The following is a 22,752-nucleotide window of genomic DNA, read 5'->3' on the forward strand; positions in this document are numbered from 1 at the left end:
ACACACACTGGCAGTGCCTCTCTTGCCCTGCAGAGCACACACACTGGCAGTGCCTCTCTTGCCCTGCAGAGCACACACACTGGCAGTGCCTCTCTTGCCCTGCAGAGCACACACAGACTGGCAGTGCCTCTCTTGCCCTGCAGAGCACACACACTGGCAGTGCCTCTCTTGCCCTGCAGAGCACACACACTGGCAGTGCCTCTCTTGCCCTGCAGAGCACACACACTGGCAGTGCCTCTCTTGCCCTGCAGAGCACACACACTGGCAGTGCCTCTCTTGCCCTGCAGAGCACACACAGACTGGCAGTGCCTCTCTTGCCCTGCAGAGCACACACACTGGCAGTGCCTCTCTTGCCCTGCAGAGCACACAGAGACTGGCAGTGCCTCTCTTGCCCTGCAGAGCACACACACTGGCAGTGCCTCTCTTGCCCTGCAGAGCACACACACTGGCAGTGCCTCTCTTGCCCCGCAGAGCACACACACTGGCAGTGCCTCTCTTGCCCTGCAGAGCACACACACTGGCAGTGCCTCTCTTGCCCCGCAGAGCACACACAGACTGGCAGTGCCTCTCTTGCCCCGCAGAGCACACACACTGGCAGTGCCTCTCTTGCCCTGCAGAGCACACACACACTGGCAGTGCCTCTCTTGCCCTGCAGAGCACACACACACTGGCAGTGCCTCTCTTGCCCTGCAGAGCACACACACACTGGCAGTGCCTCTCTTGCCCTGCAGAGCACACACACTGGCAGTGCCTCTCTTGCCCTGCAGAGCACACACACTGGCAGTGCCTCTCTTGCCCCGCAGAGCACACACACTGGCAGTGCCTCTCTTGCCCTGCAGAGCACACACAGACTGGCAGTGCCTCTCTTGCCCTGCAGAGCACACACACTGGCAGTGCCTCTCTTGCCCTGCAGAGCACACACACTGGCAGTGCCTCTCTTGCCCTGCAGAGCACACACACTGGCAGTGCCTCTCTTGCCCTGCAGAGCACACACAGACTGGCAGTGCCTCTCTTGCCCTGCAGAGCACACACACTGGCAGTGCCTCTCTTGCCCTGCAGAGCACACACACTGGCAGTGCCTCTCTTGCCCTGCAGAGCACACACACTGGCAGTGCCTCTCTTGCCCTGCAGAGCACACACACTGGCAGTGCCTCTCTTGCCCTGCAGAGCACACACACTGGCAGTGCCTCTCTTCCTCTGCCTGTTCCAAACCCACCCAACTGGCCTCTCCCTGCACTCTGAGCTTTTTTAGGTGTGATTTAATTTCCTCTGATGAAATTACATTCTTTATTTTAATCAACTCCAGAAATCACTGCTTGGGCATGCAGGGCAGGAGCAACACCTCTCTGGGGCTGGAGGAGCTGGAGGCTTGAGCTCCAGTGGAGGGAGTAAGGTGTGTGAGGAGGAGAGCGGGAATGCCATGAGCTCTGCCATGGCCAAGGCCTGCTCCAGCTCCCTGCAAGACTCATGGATTCATGGGCTGGGTTGGAAGGGACCCCAAAGCTCAGGCAGCTCCAGCCCCCTGCTGCAGGCAGGGACACCTCCCACCACCACAGGCTGCTCAGGGCCTCATCCAGCCTGGCCTTGGGCACCTCCAATGTGCTTGTGAAGCATGGGTCTGGGGCACATGGAGGCACAGCCTGGTCTCTGGATGATATTTGTTGTAGAGAGCCTCCTCCAAAGTGCTGAGCTGCAGAGGTGCTGGAAGCCTGCAGGCCTGGCATCTCTCCTGTCTAGACCCTCAGGACTGTGCCAGTCAACGCTGTTGGCATTAAGGAGGAACATCCCCAGGCAGAGTCTCTCCCTCTGGTTCTCAGCCTCCAGTAGAGGGGGACTCTGGTTGCCCTCTGAGTTGATCTTCCCCTCACAAACTCTTCAGGGATTCATGGAATCACAGAATGGGTTGGGTCGGAAGGGACCTCAGAGCTCAGCCAGCTGCAACCCCCTGCCATGGGCAGCACAGGTTGCTCAAGGCCTCCCTGGGCATCCACAGCCTCCCTGGGCAGCCTGTTCCAGTGTCTCCCTCACTGTCCAGGATGTCTTCCCCTCTCATTCACCAGGCACCCCCAGCAGTGTTGCTGGGTGCCCGCAGTGCCACCCTCTGCTGCCACGCCTGCCCCTGCCCCGTGCCAGCGCTGTGGCTGGTGCCTGCTGCAAGGGCTGTGTGCTGCACCTTGGTCTCCAGCAGCCTCACAACAGCAATGGGGAAGGGGCTGAGGGTTTGGCAAAGCTCCTCAGAGTGACTGCCTTGCAGTGCTCCTCGTTGCAGGGAAGTGTTGCTTCAGCACAGCTTGGCCCAGAGAACGGAGGGAGGGAAGAAACAAGGGAGGTGGGGACAGGACAAGGACCTGGCCTGGCTCTGCACAGCTTTGCTTGCCAGCAGGGACAGGAACCTTTGTGCTGCAGGTGACTGCAGCTGCATGGCCAGCAGCATGAGAAACCAAGAGACCTTTGCTTCTAGAGCCCACAGCTAAACATATTTCTGGAGCCTTCTCTCCTTCAGGAGGCCCAGGGCAGGTGCACAGCGGGGCTGGAGTGCTGGTGAGGTTGGCTCCAGGGGCAGCTCACCCTTTCTGGAGGTGTTTGCAGCCAGGCTGGATGTGGCTGTGAGCAACCTGCTGTGGTGGGAGGTGTCCCTGCCCATGGCAGGGGGTTGGAGCTGGCTGAGCCTTGAGGTCCCTTCCAAGCCTGACAGTTCTATGATCACTGGGGCTCCAGCTCCAGCCACTGAGCCAGCCTCAGCTCAGGAGGGGGCTAAGTATTTTGCAAGAAGGAACTTGAGCAAATACTTCCCAAGAGCTGAGGGAGGGATTTGTCAGCTTTGAAACAGAGAAAAACCTTAATGAGCTCCCTGCATGGAGGACAGCCCCCCCTGCCCTGGCAGCCCAGAGCCAGCTGAGTGCTGAGCTGCAGCCAGAGCAGGGAGAGCAGCAGCACAGGGAGGGGATTCTGCCCCTCTGCTCTGCTCTGCTCTGCTCTGCTCTGCTCAGAGCCCACCTGCAGCACTGCCTCCAGCTCTGGGGCCCCCAGCACAAAAAGGACCTGGAGCTGCTGGAGAGGCTCCAGAGGAGGCCACCAGGAGGAGCAGAGGCTGCAGAGCCTCCCCTGTGGGGCCAGGCTGGGAGAGTTGGGGCTGTGCAGCCTGCAGAAGAGAAGGCTCCAGGCAGAGCTCAGAGCAGCCTCCCAGCAGCTGAAGGGCTCCAGGAGAGCTGGGGAGGGACTCTGGAGAAGGGCTGGGAGGGCCAGGCTGAGGGCCAATGGCTTTGAGCTGGGAGAGGGGAGACTGAGAGTGGAGAGGAGGAAGAAATTGTTGTGAGTGAGGGTGGGGAGACACTGGCACAGGTTGCCCAGGGAGGCTGTGGCTGCCTCCTGCCTGGAGGTGTTTCAGGCCAGGCTGGATGAGGCCCTGAGCAGCCTGTGCTGGTGGGAGGTGTCCCTGCCCCTGGCAGGGGCTGGAGCTGGCTGAGCTTTGGGTGAGTCCCTTCCAAGCCAACCCACTCTGTGATTCTATGACATACATCAAGCATGGAGTGTGCACATGGTGCCAGAGATGCCTTGGGGGTCTGGGGCCTGGATAAAGGTCCTACACCCACGGGGAGCCTCACTTCAGAGTGCATGGTGGCCTGTGAAGGGGACAGTCCCACAACTGTTGAGGTTGGAAGAGACCTTTAAGCTCAAGCCCAACCTCTTGGCTAGAGCTCACAATGCCACCACTGCTGCTAAGCCACTGCCACCAAACCACCTCCCTCAGCACTGCATCCACACAGCCTTAAAGCACCTCCCAGGATGAGGACTCCACCACCTCCCTGGGCAGCCTGGGACAGTGCATGAGAAGCCTTGCTGGGAAGAAATCATTCCAAACATCTGACCTGAACCTCCCCTGGCACAACAAAACCTCCAGGGATGAGGCTTCCACCTCTTCCACTTCAGGATCCTCTCCCTCCACCTCTGGCAATGGGCACTAGCAGCCCAGAAGGCCAAGGGCAGCTCGGCTGCCCTTGGCCTTCTGGGCTGCAGTGCTCATTGCTGCCTCCCTGTCCCAGGCCTGATTCCTGCCCCACTCAGAGGTGTCCCAGACCCCTATCCCTCCCTGACATCCTCCAAAGTCCCTCCCCTGCTTTCCTGGAGCCCCCTGCAGCTCCTGGAAGGCCACCAGAAGCTCTCCTGGGAGCCTTCTCCTCTCCAGCCTGCACAACTCCAACAGCACAGTGCCTGCTGCAGCTCAGCACAGTGCCTGCTGCAGCTCAGCACAGTGCCTGCTGCAGCTCAGCACAGTGCCTGCTGCAGCCCAGCACAGTGCCTGCTGCAGCTCAGCACAGTGCCTGCTGCAGCTCAGCACAGTGCCTGCTGCAGCCCAGCACAGTGCCTGCTGCAGCTCAGCACAGTGCCTGCTGCAGCCCAGCACAGTGCCTGCTGCAGCCCAGCACAGTGCCTGCTGCAGCCCAGCACAGTGCCTGCTGCAGCTCAGCACAGTGCCTGCTGCAGCCCAGCACAGTGCCTGCTGCAGCTCAGCACAGTGCCTGCTGCAGCCCAGCACAGTGCCTGCTGCAGCCCAGCACAGTGCCTGCTGCAGCCCAGCACAGTGCTTGGTGCAGCCCAGCACAGGGTGGGTTTTGGGGGGCACACTCTTTTGCTGCCTTCCCAGCTCATATCCCCAGCAGTGGTGTGGATGCACACAGGGAGGGTGGGTTTTGGGGGGCACACTCGTTTCAGCCACCATCCCCTAGCTGCTTTTGCAGCCTTCCCAGCTCATATCCCCAGCAGTGGGGCTGGATGCACACAGGGAGGGTGGGTTTTGGGGGCACACTCGTTTCAGCCACCATCCCCTAGCTGCTTTTGCAGCCTTCCCGGCTCACATCCCTAGCAGTGGGGCTGGATGCACACAGGGAGGGTGGTTTGCTGGGGTCAAGGGTGTGGGACTGCTCGGAAGGCAAAAGGAACAGCGCTGGGGGTGGGGTGAAGCGAAGGTGAAGCGCAGGCAGAGCCTTTGTGCAGCCGCTGCTGTTGCGGCAGGGGAGGCAGCAGTGCCCCGGCGGCGCGGGGCGGCGGCGGTGCCTCGGTGCCAGCCCCCGGGCGCCGCCACACGGTGGCGATGCGCTCCCGCTCCTGCACCCCCGGCCGGCTCCGCCACCGCCGGCCCGGCCCGGCGCCGCTGCCAGCGGCGTGCCCTCCGAGGGACACCGTGCCCGCAGCATTCCCAGCTGCTCCAGGGGCTTTCCAGCAGCGCTGCTTGGCGCTGAGGGGTCCAAACCGGGCTGCGCTGGAGTGATGCCGAGGGGGCTGCACGCTGCCTGCCCCACTGCTGGAGGGGAACTGCATGTGTGTGTGTGTGTGTGTGAGAGAGGTGTCCCTGGGACCAAACCCCTGCTTCATCCTCACTCTGCACCCACCCTGCTGCCTCTGTGCCCCAGCTGCAGGCAGTGTCTCTCAGTGTCACTCCCTCCATTGTCTGATCTTCCTCCATCCCAAGTCACCAGTGGGAAGGTAAGGGAGAGAGGAGCAAGGAGTCCCCTGACCCTTAAGGTAAGGGACACAGGAGCAAGGAGTCCCCTGACCCTTAAGGTAAAGGACACAGGAGCAAGGAGTCCCCTGACCCTTAAGGTAAGGGACACAGGAGCAAGGAGTCCCCTGACCCTTAATGCAAGGGAGAGAGGAGCAAGCAGTTCCCTGTCCTTTAATGTAAGGGAGAGAGGAGCAAAGAATCCCCTGACCCTTAAGGTAAGGCACACAGGAGCAAGGAGTCCCCTGACCCTTAAGGTAAGGGAGAGAGGGTCAAGGAGTTCTCTCTCCCATAAGGTAAGGGACAGAGGAGCAAGGAGTTCTCTGTCCCTTAAGGTAAGGGAGAGAGGAGCAAGGAGTTCTCTGACCCTTAAGGCAAGGGAGAGAGGGTCAAGGAGTTCTCTGACCCTTAATGTAAAGCAGAGAGGAGCAAGCAGTTCCCTGCCCTCTGCCCTTCCCACTGGGGACTGCATTTTTTCCTCCATTTTATGGAGTTTTCATCACCTCCTGCATAGTCTGCCTGGAGCAGCACTGGGGTGGGCAGCAGGAGCAGGGCAGGGACTGTGCCCTGTGCTGGGCAGGGACTGTGCCCTGTGCTGGGCACTGCTGAGGCTGCACCTTGAGTGCTGGCTGCAGCTCTGGCTCCTCACTGCCAGCAGCACACTGAGAGGCTGGAGCAGGGCCAGAGAAGGGCAGCAGAGCTGGGGAAGGGGCTGGGGAAGAGGGCTGGAGAAGAGCAGCTGAGGGAGCTGGGGGGGGTTGGTGTGGAGCAGAGGAGGCTGAGGGAGACCTCATTGCTCTCTGCAGCTCCCTGAGAGGAGGCTGCAGGGAGCTGGGCTTGGGCTCTGCTCCCTAGGCTCAGGTGAGAGCAGGAGAGGAACTGGCCTGGAGTTGTGCCAGGGGAGGCTTAGCTTGGAGAGGAGGAAGAATTCCTTTGGTGCCAGAGTGGTCAGGGGCTGGCAGAGGCTGCCCAGGGAGGTGGTGGAGTCCCCCTGGCTGGAGGTGCTGCAGAGCCCTGTGGCCATGGCAGCTGGGGCCATGGTGTGGTGGCCATGGTGGGGCTGGGCTGAGCTTGGCCTGGCTGAGCCTGGAGGCCTTCTCCAGCCCCAGCAGGTCTCTAGTTCTGTAAAGCAGCTGCTGAGGCACCAGACCCCATCCCTCCCAGCCAAGGTGCTTGGGCACCCAGTGCCCTCCCCAGCAGGCACCTGGCTGGGCTCAGTCCCTGATGATGGTGAAGGCCACAGGCACCACTGGCATTTAGCTGCACAAGGAGCCACCAGAGCTGCCTGGGGTCAGTGTGTGACATCAGGAGGGACAGGGAGGCACCAGAGCTGCCTGGGGTCAGTGTGTGACATCAGGAGGGACAGGGAGGCACCAGAGCTGCCTGGGGTCAGTGTGTGACATCAGGAGGGACAAGGAGGCACCAGAGCTGCCTGGGGTCAGTGTGTGACATCAGGAGGGACAAGGAGGCACCAGAGCTGCCTGGGGTCAGTGTGTGACATCAGGAGGGACAAGAAGGCACCAGAGCTGCCCGGGGTCAGTGTGTGACATCAGGAGGGACAAGAAGGCACCAGAGCTGCCCGGGGTCAGTGTGTGCCGCGGCCGCAGGGTGTCGCAGGGGCTGCGGAGCGGCGGAGCTTTGCCTCCAGCAGGACGGTTGGGGTCAGCCTTCCCCAGCCAGCGCTGCGCACACCGCCTCCGGCTGAGCTTTCCAGCCTGATGAGCTCCCAGCTCTGCCTCCTCGGGAGGTGCTGCCGGCTGGGATTTCTCCTCGGGAGGTGCTGCCGGCTGGGATACCTCCGGGGCTCTCGGGCCCCTGGGTGCAGGCAGGGTGAGGACATCACTGGTTTGAAACAGCCCAGGCAGGAGCAAGCTTTTTACACGGCCTCCAGGGCTTGGTGCTCAGCTCCCTGGGCTGCTCTGGGTCTGTGAGACTTCACCTGTGTCCATCTCTGGGGCCTCCCAAGACAAGAGGGACACGGACCTGATGGAGGGGGCCCAGAAGAGGCCACCAAGATGATCAGAGGGCTGGAGAAGCTCTGCTATGGGGACAGGCTGAGAGAGCTGGGGGTGTTCAGCCTGGAGAAAGCTCCAAGGAGACCTTAAAGCTGCATTTCAGTACCTGCAGGGGACCTGCAGGCAGGCTGGGCAGGGACTGCTCAGGAGGGCTGTGGGGACAGGAGCAGGGGCAGTGGTTTGGAACTGGAGCAGGGCAGAGTTAGGTTGGACCCCAGGAGGGAGTTGTGCAGAGTGAGGGAGGGGAGACACTGGCACAGGCTGCCCAGGGAGGTGCTTGAGGCTCTGTCCCTGCAGCCATTCAAGGTCAGCCTGGCTGTGTCCCTGGGCAGCCTGCTCCTGCTGGGGCTGTCCCTGCTGAGTGCAGGGGGATGAACCCTTTGGGGGTCCCTTCCAGCCCAGTGCCATCTGTGAAGCTGTTCAGCCCCTGGCTGCTGCCAGGGCCTGGCATGGCTCAGGGTCACAGCACCATCCCCAGCTCTGGCACATGGCCATGGCCACTGCACCTCCTCTTTAGCCCCCCAGGCCCGCTGTGCTCCCAGGCCAGGGGCAGTGGAGGTCATGCCAGGGCCATGCTGACTTTCTCCCATGTTTGGTTCCCCCCCCTGCCAGCTTTCTGCTGTCTCCCAGCAGGGCCATATAAGGCAAGCAGCAGCCGAAAACAGCAAAGCAAAGGTTGTGACGCTGCCCTGGCTGCTCTGCCCCAGCTGGCAGGGCTGCTCTCCATCCCCTCCCTCATCCCCTGCCCTTCTCAACCCCTTCCCCAACTGCTTTCTCCAACCTGGCTGTCCACAGAGCTCCTTCCCGGGGTGAGCAGGGCCCAGCCCGTGCCCTGCAGCGCTGTGCCCAGCCGGGGCGAGGGGCCGGTGCCACCACCCTGTGTGGGTCTGGCTTGTGGTGGGCACAGCAAGACCCTCCCCGGGGCCAGGCTGGAGCCTGTGGGCTCTTCCCTCGGGGCGAGGGGCAGCCTCGGGGGGTGCAGCCAGCCTGCCCTCCCGTGTGAACGGGGCCTCCCCCGGCCGCATGGCAACGTCCTGTCCCGGCGGGGGAGGGGGGGAAGTGCGGGGGTGGGAGCCAGGCAGCTCCAGCGCCAGGAAGCAGCTGCAGCGAGGGGTCTGCAGGGAGAGCTGCGGCAGTGGGAGCCAGGCAGCTCCAGCGCCAGGAAGCAGCTGCAGCGAGGGGTCTGCAGGGAGCACTGCAGCAGTGGGAGCCAGGCAGCTCCAGCGCTGGGAAGCAGCTGCAGCGAGGGGTCTGCAGGGAGCGCTGCAGCAGTGGGAGCCAGGCAGCTCCAGCGCCGGGAAGCAGCTGCAGCGAGGGGTCTGCAGGGGGAGCTGCAGGGGTGGGAGCCAGGCAGCTCCAGCGCCGGGAAGCAGCTGCAGCGAGGGGTCTGCAGGGAGCACTGTGGGGCTGGGAGCCAGGCAGCTCCAGCGCTGGGAAGCAGCTGCAGCAAGGGGTCTGCAGGGAGCACTGTGGGGCTGGGAGCCAGGCAGCTCCAGCGCTGGGAAGCAGCTGCAGCAAGGGGTCTGCAGGGAGCGCTGCGGGGCTGGGAGCCAGGCAGCTCCAGCGCCGGGAAGCAGCTGCAGCGAGGGGTCTGCAGGGAGCGCTGCGGGGCTGGGAGCCAGGCAGCTCCAGCGCTGGGAAGCAGCTGCAGCGAGGGGTCTGCAGGGAGCGCTGCGGCGGTGGGAGCCAGGCAGCTCCAGCGCTGGGAAGCAGCTGCAGCGAGGGGTCTGCAGGGAGCGCTGCAGCGGTGGGAGCCAGGCAGCTCCAGCGCTGGGAAGCAGCTGCAGCGAGGGGTCTGCAGGGAGCGCTGCGGGGCTGGGAGCCAGGCAGCTCCAGCGCCGGGAAGCAGCTGCAGAGAGGGGTCTGCAGGGAGCGCTGGGGGGGCTGGGAGCCAGGCAGCTCCAGCGCTGGGAAGCAGCTGCAGCGAGGGGTCTGCAGGGAGCGCTGCAGCGCTGGCAGGGGAGCCCAGCTGCCTCTGCCTGAGGAGCTGAGCCTGCCAGCAGCCTGCCTGGCTCCTGCTGTTGTTTGGGGGCAAACTCTTGCTGGACAGCCCCCAGCAGCTGGTGGGGGCAGGGGGATGCTGTGGGGAGGGGGTGGCCCTGGCCCATGCAGCCCCAGCCAGGATCACAGGTGACAGGAGGTGAGGGGTTGGAAGGGACCTCCAGGGATCCTCCAGAGGATACAATCTACCTCAGGTCACACAGGAACACATCCAGATGGGTCTTGAAAGTCTCCAGAGAAGGAGACTCCACAACCTCTCTGGGCAGCCTGCTCCGGGGCTCTGGGACCCTCAGCCAGCCAGACCCTGCGGGCAGCCCTCCGTGGAGGCTCAGTTGCTGCTCACAGAGCTGGGAGAGGTCATGCCAGGGCTGGCCTGGGAGGTAGAGTGCCCAAGTGCAGGGCACTCCACAGATCCAGGGTAGTGGCTCTGTGGTGTTGCTCCTTGGAGGCAGTGCTGGCAAGCCAGGCCCAGCCTGGCACCACAAGGTAGCCATGAGAGGATAATCTGCTTTGTTACCACGAGGGTGAAGGTCCCAAGGACCCTGTGGTGCTGTGGTGCTGTGGTTCTGAGGTGCTGTGGCTCTGAGGTGCTGTGGCACTGTGGTGCTGTGGCTCTGTGGTGCTGTGGCTCTGAGGTGCTGTGGTTCTGTGGTGCTGTGGTTCTGAGGTGTTGTGGCGCTGTGGTGCTGTGGCTCTGTGGTGCTGTGGCTCTGAGGTGTTGTGGTGCTGTGGTGCTGTGGTGCTGTGGTGCTGTGGCTCTGTGGTGCTGTGGTTCTGTGGTGCTGTGGTTCTGAGGTGTTGTGGTGCTGTGGTTCTGTGGTGCTGTGGCTCTGAGGTGCTGTGCCTCTGTGGAGAGGAAGTTTTCAGCATCCCCTGCCCTGGGGGCATCCAAATGCGGAGGGCAGTGAAGGAGGAGGAGGTGAAGCCGCCCTCCAGGAGCTCTATGAGGCTGCCGTGCTCCGGCTGTGCCCACAGCCCGGCCCGGGCCCGGCTTTGGCCGTCGGGGCCGTGCCGGCAGCCCTGGCAGCTGCGGGTGCCAGCAGCGCCGCCGTTCCTTCCGCCTGGCCGAGCGGCAGCGGGCCCGAGCCGCAGCTTGTTTAATTCAGCAGGTCATGAATTGGTAATGCTCCTTCCCCACGCGGGGCCATCAATATTTGATGACGGACCCCGGCCCGCCCCGGCACGGCGCCCGGCAAAGGCCGGCGGCTGCCGCGGGGCCGTCCGCGGTGGGGCTGGCACGGAGCGGGGCTGTGCCAGGACGGGGCCGAGGAGCCGTGGGCTCCTCCCGCAGCCCTGCAAGGCTCGCCCGCAGCGTGCGGGCTCCGTGGAGAGGAGATGCGTGGGGGCCGGGCGGCAGCTGGAGGCTGTCAGGTCGAGGCGAGGACGAAGCAGGGAGCCGGGCGCAGGGGGCGGGGGGGACTCGGCGGGTGGTGCCGAAGGGGGGAAACGAGAAGGCGTTGTGAGGGGGACTTGGTCGTCCCTAGGGTGTCCCACGGATGAGCAGGGCGGGGGGGCTGCCCTGTGGGTACCGCTGGATGTGGGCTCGGCAATTCCGTGGGCTCGGTTCGGCGATTAGCGGCGTGAACTCGGGAAGCCTCCTGCCCCCATCTCACTAATTGGCTGTGTGAGGAGGAGGGAGGAGGGAGGAGGGAGGAGGGGGGAGGGAGGAAACCTTCTCCCCAAGAGATGCCGAGGCTTCCAGGAGAAGGTAGGGGCGGGGGAGTTGAGCCGTGCAAAGGCAATATCTTGCAGCTCACTCCACAAGAGCCTCTTTCTGCTCGTGGAGCTCCAGCCTTTCGCCCACCAGAAGCAGAAGCCACCTGAGGTTCGCCTCTCTTGCTCCTGAGGAGGGGGCTGCTCTCTCCTGCCCTCCCTTTGCCCGAGCTCCCCACTCCCTTAGGTTTGCCGAGGTGATGGAGGGCACCAGGCGTGGGCTGTGCTCCTGGAAGCTCCGGAGGGTTAATGTTGGAGAGGAGGAAGAATTCCTTTGGTGCCAGAGTGGTCAGGGGTTGGCAGAGGCTGCCCAGGGAGGTGGTGGAGTCCCCATGGCTGGAGGTGCTGCAGAACCCTGTGGCCATGGCACCTGGGGCCGTGGTGTGGTGGCCACGGTGGGGTTGGGGTGGTGGTCGCAGAGGACGCTCTGGGAAGGGATTTTTCCAACCCAAACCATTCTCTGGGTCTATGAGAAGCAGCTCCTTCTCCCCACCAGCCTTTCTCACCTCTGCCCCCCGCCCCCCACAGTGCTCCCCTGTGAGCTCTCTGGCTTGCCGCCGAAGAGCCGCAGCGTCCGGGGGACCCTGTGCGGAGCAGGGGCTGGATGGAGCCCGCTGGGACGCGGCAGCTGCAGCCAGGTGTGCTGGAGGCTGCCGCCACAAGGGGCTGGGGCCGAGGCGGCTCAGAGGTGCCCCGGTGGCTTCCCTGGCAGGTGCCCCACGGGGACCGTGGCACGTCGCCGATAAGGTGGCCGTCAGCCGCCGGCGCTGCGGTGGCACTGGCAGGCGGAGCGCTGCCCGCGCTGAGACAAGCCAGGCGGCCGCGCTGACAGGGCTCCTTTTACGGCAGCTCTTATCTGGCCCCGGGGAATGCAGCCCCCGCGCCGCCAGGGCCCCTGCCGACACTGCCGGCAGCCCTGCAGCTTTCCCTTCCCTTCCCTTCCCTTCCCTTCCCTTCCCTTCCCTTCCCTTCCCTTCCCTTCCCTTCCCTTCCCTTCCCTTCCCTTCCCTTCCCTTCCCTTCCCTTCCCTTCCCTTCCCTTCCCTTCCCTTCCCTTCCCTTCCCTTCCCTTCCCTTCCCTTCCCTTCCCTTCCCTTCCCTTCCCTTCCCTTCCCTTCCCTTCCCTTCCCTTCCCTTCCCTTCCCTTCCCTTCCCCTCCCTTCCCCTCCCTTCCCCTCCCTTCCCCTCCCTTCCCTTCCCTCCTGCTGCCTCCCTCCCCTCCTGCTGCCTCCCTTCTCTTCCCTCCTGCTGCCTCCCTCCCCTCCAGCTGCCTCCCTTTCTCTTCCCTCCAGCTGCCTCCCTTTCTCTTCCCTTCTGCTGCCTCCCTTTCTCTTCCCTCCAGCAGCCTCCCTGCTCTTCCCTCCTGCTGCCTCCCTCCCCTCCAGCAGCCTCCCTTCTCTTCCCTCCTGTTACTTCCCTTCCCTCCCCTACTGCTGCCTCCCTCCCCTCCTGCTGCCTCCCTTCCCTCCAACTGTCTCTCTTCCCTTCCCTCCTGCCCCAACCCTCCTCTCAGCTGGCCTCCTCCCTGCTCCACCAGCTGTGGAGCCCAGGGCGGCTGCAGCGCGGGGCTGCAGCGCCCCGCAGCACGCCGGGGGCTCCTGTCCCGCAGCACACCGGGGGCTCCTGTCCCGCAGCACACCGGGGCTCCTGTCCCGCAGCACGCCGGGGGCTCCTGTCCCGCAGCACGCCGGGGGCTCCTGCCCCGCAGCACACCGGGGGTTCTGCCTCGCAGCACACCGGGGCTCCTGTCCCGCAGCACACCGGGGGCTCCTGTCCCGCAGCACGCCGGGGCTCCTGCCTCGCAGCACGCCGGGGGCTCCTGCCCCACAGCACGCCGGGGGCTCCTGTCCCGCAGCACGCCGGGGGCTCCTGTCCCGCAGCACACCGGGGCTCCTGCCCCGCAGCACTCCGGGGCTCCTGTCCCGCAGCACTCCGGGGCTCCTGTCCCGCAGCACGCCGGGGGTTCCTGTCCCGCAGCACACCGGGGCTCCTGCCCCACAGCACTCCGGGGGTCCTTCCTCGCAGCACGCCGGGGGTTCCTGTCCCGCAGCACGCCGGGGGCTCCTGTCCCGCAGCACACCGGGGCTCCTGCCCCACAGCACTCCGGGGGTCCTTCCTCGCAGCACGCCGGGGGCTCCTGTCCCGCAGCACGCCGGGGGCTCCTGTCCCGCAGCACTCCGGGGGTCCTGCCTCGCAGCACGCCGGGGGGTCCTGTCCCGCAGCACGCCGTGAGGTGTTTAAGCCCAGGCTGGATGAGGCTCTGGGCAGCCTGATCTAGTGTGGGGTGTCCCTGCCCATGGCAGGGGGGTTGGGACTAGATGATCCTTGTGCTCCCTTCCAGCCCTGACTGATGCTATGATACTATGATCGGGGGGGGGTGGGGGTGGGGAGGGGCAGGCATCAGCAGTGGTGCAGGGGCTGGCAGAGGCTGGCAGAGGCTGCCAGGGGCTGGCAGAGGCTGGCAGGGGCTGGCAGGGGCTGCCAGGCTCTGCACAGTAGCTCTGCCTCCCAGCTGCTGGGCGCTCCCAGGCACCCAAGCTCCTCATTAGTGTGATGAACTCCTCAGCAATTCTGACCAAATAAGTCAAGCAAGTGGACAAACCTCTGAAGAGCAGCTTGCCCCTCTGCCGGCCTGGCCTGGGCTGGGGCTGGGAGGCGGTGCCCAGCCTGGCTGCCAGCCCCTCCGCTGCCCCTGCTGCCCGTGGAGGCAGAGGGAAGCTGGGGGCTGCCCACCCTGGGGACACGGAGGAGCTGCCCCTGGCCCCCTCCTGGGGGGGCTCCCTCTCCGCCTCCCTCCCCGCTCCAGGAGTCAAGAGCTTCCCTCCAGCCTGCTGCTGCTGCCCGTGGAAAGTTTGAATATAGCCTTTTGTTTGTGCCAGCGTCCCCCCGCCGAGCCGAAACAGCTCTGCCCTGCGCCTGCCGCCGGCCCCGGGCGCACCGACGGAGAGCAGCTCCCTGCGCAGCACCCGGCCGAGCCCAGCCGCCCCCCCGGCAGCCTCTGACAGCAGGCTGCCTTCACCTTTAGCCTGCTCCTGAAGGAGGAGGCCTCAAGACCCGCAGGGGGGCTGCCTGGGGGGCTCAGAGCTGGGGCAGTGCCAGGCTGGGGCTGCCTTCCCCCGGGACGGCTGCAGCCACGCCGGAGCGGAGCGGCTCTGCTTTGCCACCATGAGGGTACAGAGTGAAAGCCGGCTGGCGAGGCCTGGGGCTGTGCTGCGCCCCCCCAGCAGGGCTCCGACCTCAGGTTCTGCTGCCACAGCCCAGGCAGAGCGAGGACCAGGGTGGCACCGCTGCCCGGGGCAAGGCAGGAGCCTGCTGCCACCTCCGCTCACTCCTGCCGGCTCCTCCCCTCCTCCTGCCACCTCCTCTGCTCCTGCCACCACCTCTCCTCCTCCTGCCACCTCCTCTCCTCCTATTGCCACCTCCTCTCCTCCTATTGCCACCTCCTCTGCTCCTGCCACCACCTCTCCTCCTCCTGCCACCACCTCTCCTCCTCCTGCCACCTTCTCCCCTCCTATTGCCACCTTCTCCCCTCCTATTGCCACCTTCTCCCCTCCTATTGCTACCTCCTCCCCTCCTATTGCTACCTCCTCTGCTCCTGCCACCACCTCTCCTCCTCCTGCCACCTCCTCTCCTCCTATTGCCACCTTCTCCCCTCCTATTGCCACCTTCTCCCCTCCTATTGCCACCTTCTCCTCTCCTCTTACCACCTCCTCTCCTCCTCCTGCCACCTTCTCTCCTGCTCCTGCCACCTCCTCTCCTCCTCCTGCCACCTTCTCTCCTCCTCCTGCCACCTTCTCCCCTCCTCTTGCCACCTGCTCTCCTCCTGCCACCTCCTCTCCTCTTGCCACCTCCTCTCCTCCTCCTGCCACCTCCTCTCTTCCTCCTGCCGCCTCCTCTCCTCCTGCTGCCGCCTCTCCCGCAGGCTCCGGGCCGGCTCCGTGGCCGTGGGCTCCGCTGCCCCGGGCCGCTCGGTGCCGCTCGGGCTCCCCTCCAGGGCTGGGCTCTTGCCTATTTAAGGCAAATCTCCCGGCTGCTCTTTAAACAAAGCCTGGCTGCCGTCGCTCTCCCCGCCGGGAGCAGCTCTCCAGGCGTAAACACGGCCGGGAGCCGGGGAGGCAGCCCCGCTGGGGCCGGCCCCAGGGCTTTGGGGGCTGAGGGGCCGCCGGGACCTGGCCTTTGGGGGGCCCCAACCCTTGCAAGGGGCTCCCCAAGCCCTGCCCTTCAGGGGGGGCTTGCCAGGCCCTGGAATTTGGGGGTGTGTGGGGTGAGACTGGCACAGACAGGAGCCGTGGCAGGGCAGGAGGGGCTCTGCTGTGGTGCCCTGGGTGCTGGTGGGTGATGTCATGGGTGTTGGGTGGTGATGCCCTGGGTGCTGATGCCCTGGGTGCTGGGTGATGATGCCCGGGGTGCTGATGCCCTGGATGCTGGAGGGTGATGCCATGGGTGTTGGGTAGTGATGCCCTGGGTGGTGATGCCCTGGGTGCTGGTGGTGATGCCATGGGTGCTGGTACCCTGGGTGCTGGGCAGGATCTGCAGAGGTGAGGGTTGCAGGCCGTGGGTGCTGTGCTCCCCTGTGTGTCCTCTCCCATCCCATCATGGAGTCACCAAGGCTGGAAAAGATGGCACAGGATCCTGTGAGGGTTTGGCCTGGGAGGGAGCTGCAGAGGTCACCCAGCCCAGCCCCTGCAGGGACATCCTCCCTTGCAGCAGGTTGCTCACAGCCCTCTCCAGCCTCCCCTTCAACATCTCCAGGGCTGGAGCCTCAGCCACCTCCCTGGGCAGCCTGCTGCAGTGTTCCAGCAGCCTCCTGGGGCACAACTTGTTCCTCACCTCCAATCTCACTCTGCTCTGCTCTCATTTCAGACCATTGCCCCTGGGCCTGGCCCTGCAGGCCTTTGGGAGCCCTCTGCAGCCTGCTCGGAGCCCTTCAGCTGCTGGCAGCTCACTGCTAGGGCTGCCTGGAGCCCTCTCCTCTCCAGGCTGAATACCCCCAGCTCCCTCAGCCTGGCCCTGGAGCAGAGGTTCTCCAGCCCCCTGATCATTTTCATGGCCCTCCCCTGGACCCTCTCCACCAGCTCCATGGCCAGGAGCCCAGCTGGAGCAGCAGCTGGTGACTGCCAGCTCTGGAGCCAGACCCTTGCTGCTGCCCACCCTCGGTGGTCGCTCCCTGTGGGGGAGGCAGGGCAGAAGGAATCCTGGACAGAAGGAATCCCAGCTCCTGCTGGGGCCCAGGGCTCCCCACCAGCAAACTCTTTGTTTTCTGTGGCTTTAAGGCTTTGCCAAACCTTCATCCTGAGCTGAAGTCTTTCCTGCTGGACTCATCTGAAGAGCCCAGTTTAAGCGAGCCTGGCACTCCTGGATTGGCAAGAGATGCTGCTTTGGTTTGCTGCCAAGGCTCCATGGGGTGAGACTTTGGGGTGCCCTGGGCTTGGAGGCAGGGCCTTCACCATGCCCACTGGGACCCCCCAGGCTCTGCTTAGCCAAGCTGAGCGCCCCCTGTGTGTGGGCAGGGTGCTGGGAAGGGTGCTGCTGTGGCCCACTGGCTCTAGGGGGGCTGTGCCTGGCCTGCCCATCAGCAGTGCCCCACGAGGAGTGGGGTGGATGGAGCAGGCTCTTGCAAGGTGCTGCTTCACTGAACTCTCCTCCTCCCCTGAGCTGCTAATCCCTCTCCTGAGCCACATGACCGAGGAGCAGCCTCCGGAGCGCTGCCAGCAGCTTCCACGCAGCAGGCTGCAGCCCTGGCCAGGAGGTGTCACCTCCACAAGCAGAGCCTGGGTCCTGCTGGACCTGGGGAGAAGGGAGGCTGGAGCCAGCAGAAGGTCTCCCCCATGCTTGACAGGCTGAGGTCTCCCCCATGCTGGGCAGCAGCACGCAGGGGCTGACCATGGAGGAGGGGTCCCAGGCTGTGCTCCGCGGCGCTCAGTGCAGCAGGGCCTGGAGAGCAGCATGGGGGAGGAAGGAGCCTGCAAGGAGACCTCCTCCTACCCTGGGGGCTACCCCTGGCCACATTGCTGAGGTGCAGAGGGCTGGCCAAGGGGAACCCCCCAGGGAGCAGGGGAAAGGAGGTGGCAAAGAAGCCAGCGGAGAGCTCTTGCAGCCCTGTGGCTGCCCCCAGGGAAGTGCCACTGATCCCAGCTGCAGCAATGCCTGTGCCACGTGCCCCCTCTGCCTCTGGGCTTTGCTCCACCAGGCTTTGGGAAGCAGAGGAGCTGCATGCAGGGGGGCTGCTGGCTTGGGTGTGCAGGAGGCCCTGCGTCCATTGGTGCTGCTGCCAAGCCAGCCCCCACAGCGAGGCCTTCGTGGCTCGACAAGGTCCCCATGTCCAGGACCGTGATGAGAATGGAGGACCTTGTCCCTGCGAGAATCTGGGGGCTGCCATGACAGGGCTCAGAGCTGCCCACCTCCTCCCCTGCAAGGGTGTCCCTTCTTGCTTGCCTGGATGCTCAGTGGCGAGGTGTGGGGCCAGTGCTGGCCACGCTGTGAGCCACCAGGGCTTGGCCTTGGGTGTGAAGATCGCTCAGCAGCGAAAGAGCAGACGGTGGTCTGGAGAGGCCATGGTGGTGGTCAGGGGTGGGTCTGCTGAGCAAGGTGGGTCCCCATCCACAAGAAGGGTCGGATGGAGGAGCCTGGAGACTCCAGGCCTGGCAGCCTGACCTCAGTGCCAGGGAAAGTGATGGAGCAGATTATCCTGGGGGCAATAACTGCATCTGAAGGATGGCCAAGGGCTCAGGTCCAGCCAGCTTGGATTTAGGAAGGGCAGGTCCTGCCTCTCCAACCTGATCTCCTTCTATGCCCAGCTGACTGCCTGGTGGATGTGGGGCAGGCTGTGGATGTGGTCTGCCTGGACTGCAGCAAGGCCTTTGACACCGTCCCCCCCAGCAAACTGCTGGCCAAGCTGTCAGCCCCTGGCTGGGACAGCAGCTCTCTAAGCTGGGTTAGGAACTGGCTGGAGGCTGAGCCCAGAGAGTGGTGGTGAATGGTGCCACAGTCAGCTGGCAGCCAGGCACCAGTGGTGTGCCCCAGGGAGCAGTGCTGGGCCCCAGCCTCTTTAACATCTTCATTGCTGATCTGGATGAGGGGAGGGAGTCAGTCAGCAGCAATGTGCAGATGGCACCAAGCTGGGAGCAGAGGTTGGTCAGTTAGAGGGCAGAAGGGCTCTGCAGAGGGACCTTGCCAGGCTGGACAGATGGGCAGAGGCCAACAGGATGGCATTCAACAAGTCCAAGGGCCAGGGGCTGCACTTTGGCCACAGCAACCCCAGGCAGAGCTACAGGCTGGGGGCAGAGTGGCTGAGAGCTGCCAAACAGAGAGGGACCTGGGGGTGCTGAGTGACAGCTGCCTGAACATGAGCTAGCAGTGTGCCCAGGGGGCCAAGAAGGCCAAGGGCATCCTGGCCTGCATCAGGAACAGTGTGGCCAGCAGGAGCAGGGAAGTCATTGTGCCCCTGGGCTCTGCACTGGTTAGGCCACACCTTGAGTGCTGTGTCCAGTTCTGGGCCCCTCAGCTTAGGAAGGACATTGAGAGACTTGAAGGTGTCCAGAGAAGGGCAACAAGGCTGGGGAGAGGCCTTGAGCACAGCCCTGTGAGGAGAGGCTGAGGGAGCTGGGGTTGCTTAGCCTGCAGAAGAGGAGGTTCAGGGGAGACCTCATTGCCCCCTCCAACTCCCTGAAGGGAGGTTGTAGCCAGGAGGGGGTTGGTCTCTTCTCCCAGGCACCCAGCACCAGAACAAGAGGACACAGTCTCAAGCTGTGCCAGGGGAGGGTTAGGCTGGTGGTGAGGAGAAAGTTCTTCCCTGAGAGAGTTGTTAGGCATTGGGATGTGCTGCCCAGGGAGGTGGTGGAGTCCCCATCCCTGGAGGTGTTCAGGAGGGGATTGGATGTGGCCCTTGGTGCTATGGTCGAGCCATGAGGCCTGTGGGGACAGGTTGGACTCGGTGATCCTTGGGGTCTCTTCCAACCTTGGCGACTCTGTGAGACTGTGAGACTGTACACAGCTCCTTCACCTCGTGGCAGCTGGCTGAAGGATCCTAGCTTGGGCAGGCTGTGGGGTGGCTGACACCCAGAGGTGCCCAGGCTGGACCCTGTGGGTAGGACAACACAAGAGGGGTCAGGACACTGGCGGCACCAAGCCTCTGGACGCCCCATAGCAAGTCACATCCTGTCACTGCCGCTCTGGCCACCCACTTGGGCACTGAAGCTGAGTCACCAAGCGCCCTGCCAGAGCCTCAGGAGGTGGGAAGGGGCAGGATCCGGCCCAGCAAGGGCTTCCTGGAGTGCCCTGAGCCTTTTCCCTGCCGTGGGGATGGATCTGGAGGCCATCAGTGCCACGCTGTCGGTGCTGAGTGCTGCAGCAGAGCTGTGGCTGCTGCTGGAGGTGGTGACAGCAGGGCTGGGGGGAGCTCCTTCCAGGTCCTGTGATGGCTCAGGGGAAGAGGGACAGAGCCCAGAGCAGAACTCCCTCCACTATGGCCTGGGTGGGAACACAGCAGCTCCAGGTGGCTCCCAGCTCCTCTGTGGATGGAGCAGGACACTGCTCAGTGAGCTCCTGCTGCAGCCTGGGGAGAATGTTGGCCCCTGAGGGCACCATGGCTGCCTCAGCTGCTCTGCTGGCTGAAGAGTGGTGCAGGAGCTACAGGGGGCAGAGAGGAATGCTCAGACATGTCATAAACTCATGGAGTGGGCTGGGTTGGAAGGGAGCTCAGAGCTCAGCCAGCTCCAGCCCCTGCCATGGGCAGGGACACCTCCCACCAGCACAGGCTGCTCAGGGCCTCATCCAGCCTGGCCTGAAACACCTCCAGGCAGGAGGCAGCCACAGCCTCCCTGGGCAACCTGTGCCAATGTCTCCCCACACTCACTGCCAAGAGTTTCTTCCTCCTCTCCACTCTCAGTCTCCCCTCTCCCAGCTCAAAGCCATTGGCCCTCAGCCTGGCCCTCCCAGCCCTTCTCCACAGTCCCTCCCCAGCTCTCCTGGAGCCCTTCATCTGCTGGGAGGCTGCTCTGAGGTCTGCCTGGAGCCTTCTCTTCTGCAGGCTGCACAGCCCCAACTCTCCCAGCCTGGCCCCACAGGGGAGGCTCTGCAGCCCTCTGCTCCTCTTTATGGCCTCCCCTGGACCTGCTCCTGCGGTTCGATGTCCTTCTTGTGCCGCATGGCCTGGGGGCACTGCAGGCAGCTGGCCCCAGCCCAGCACTGCCAGGTGCCACCAAGGGCTGATGTCCCCTCAGCAGCAGCTCCGGGTGAAGCAAGTGCTGGAGCCAGGCTTGCAGTCACCCCGTGCCTGGCTCTGGGGCCTGTCACAAGCCCTGCAGAGAGGCTTCCCCCCTGGTTTGTTCCCCTGGGCAGTGCAGTTGGGATGTTCAGGATAGACCTCAGCTGCCCCAGCACCGCAGGGGCACGGAGGGGCAGCGCCACTTCCCCCTCCCCCTTTCATCTTCAGGGCAAGAAACCAAAGCGTTTTGGGGCAGGCTGAAGCCTCATCTCCATGTCCGGGGTGAGCAGGGGGCCGAAGCCCTCCGTGCCGCAGAGCCTTTGCCCGGCAGGAGGTTGCAGGCTCCGGGTCCGGGCTCTGCCGCCGGCTCCGGGTCCGGGCTCTGCCGCCGGCTCCGGGGCTGGGCTCTGCCGCCGGCTCCGGGGCTGGGCTGTGCCGCCGGCTCCGGGTCCGGGCTGTGCCGCCGGCTCCCCGGCCGGGCTCTGCCGCCGGCTCTGGGGTTGGGCTCTGCCGCCGGCTCCGGGGCTGGGCTCTGCCGCCGGCTCCGGGGCTGGGCTCTGCCGCCGGCTCCGGGTCCGGGCTGTGCCGCCGGCTCCCCGGCCGGGCTCTGCCGCCGGCTCCGGGGCTGGGCTCTGCCGCCGGCTCCGGGGCTGGGCTCTGCCGCCGGCTCCGGGGCTGAGCTCTGCCGCCGGCTCCGGCGCTGGGCTCTGCCGCCGGCTCCGGGTCCGGGCTGTGCCGGCGGCTTCACCCGCGGGGTGCAGCGCAGCTGCGGGCTGGGCCCTGGGTGGCACTGCCAGGAGCCCATCAAAGCAGCGAGGTGGCGGCGATCCGACGGCTCCGGCCGGCATCCGCACCCCGCGCCCGGCCCCGCCGCGCTGCCCCGGCTTCAGCCCGGCCCGCTGGGGGCAGGCAGGGCGGAGGAGACGAGCGCTGACGGACCGACAGCAATTAAACATTGAAAGCGCTCCGCACCAGCCTCCGAGCTCCAGGCATGTGATCCCCGACGAGCCCTGCCGGCCCTCCCTCCTCAGCCCAGCCCAGCAGCCTCCCAGCCACCCCACAGACTGAGCCCTGCGCCTCAGCCCAGCCCAGCATCCTCCCAGCCACCCCACAGACTGAGCCCTGCTCCTCAGCCCAGCCCAGCATCCTCCCAGCCACCCCACAGCCTCAGCCCTGCTCCTCAGCCCAGCCCAGCATCCTCCCAGCCACCCCACAGCCTCAGCCCTGCTCAGCACCCTCCCAGCCACCCCACAGCCTCAGCCCTGCCCCTCAGCCCTGCTCAGCACCCTCCCAGCCACCCCAAGGGGCACCACAGGGCACCACAGGGCACCAAGGGGCAGCACAGAGCACCACAGGGCAGCACAGGGCACCAAGGGGCACCCTGGGCTGCCAAGGCTGGGCAAGCAGGGCCAGCCCCAGAGAGACATCCTGCTCCTCTGGAGGCCTCTGGGCACAGCCTGGCAGCTGGTGCCCACCTGGGGGGTCAGTGCTGGGCCCCAGCCTTTTGAACATCCCCACTCTGATCTGGATGAGGGGAGGGAGTCAGACAGCAGCAAGTGTGCAGATGGCACCAAGTTGGGAGCAGAGGTTGGTCAGTTAGAGGGCAGAAGGGCTCTGCAGAGGGACCTTGCCAGGCTGGACAGATGGGCAGAGGCCAACAGGATGGCATTCAACAAGTCCAAGGGCCAGGGGCTGCACTTTGGCCACAGCAACCCCAGGCAGAGCTACAGGCTGGGGGCAGAGTGGCTGAGAGCTGCCAAACAGAGAGGGACCTGGGGGTGCTGAGTGACAGCTGCCTGAACATGAGCCAGCAGTGTGCCCAGGGGGCCAAGAAGGCCAATGGCATCCTGGCCTGCATCAGGAGGAGTGTGGCCAGCAGGAGCAGGGAAGTCATTGTGCCCCTGGACTCTGCACTGGTTAGGCCACACCTTGAGTGCTGTGTCCAGTTCTGGGCCCCTCAGTTCAGGAAGGACATTGAGAGACTTGAAGGTGTCCAGAGAAGGGCAACAAGGCTGGGGAGAGGCCTTGAGCACAGCCCTGTGAGGAGAGGCTGAGGGAGCTGGGGTTGCTTAGCCTGGAGAAGAGGAGGCTCAGGGGAGACCTCATTGCTCTCTACAACTCCCTGCAGGGAGGTTGTACCCAGGAGGGGGTTGGTCTCTTCTCCCAGGCAAGCAGCACCAGAACAAGAGGACACAGTCTCAAGCTGTGCCAGGGGAGGGTTAGGCTGGAGGTGAGGAGAAAGTTCTTCCCTGAGAGAGTTGTTAGCCATTGGAATGTGCTGCCCAGGGAGGTGGTGGAGTCTCCATCCCTGGAGGTGTT

The sequence above is a fragment of the Dryobates pubescens genome, chromosome 17 (genome assembly GCF_014839835.1).
Source record: "Dryobates pubescens isolate bDryPub1 chromosome 17, bDryPub1.pri, whole genome shotgun sequence".
Classification (NCBI taxonomy): Eukaryota; Metazoa; Chordata; class Aves; order Piciformes; family Picidae; genus Dryobates; species Dryobates pubescens.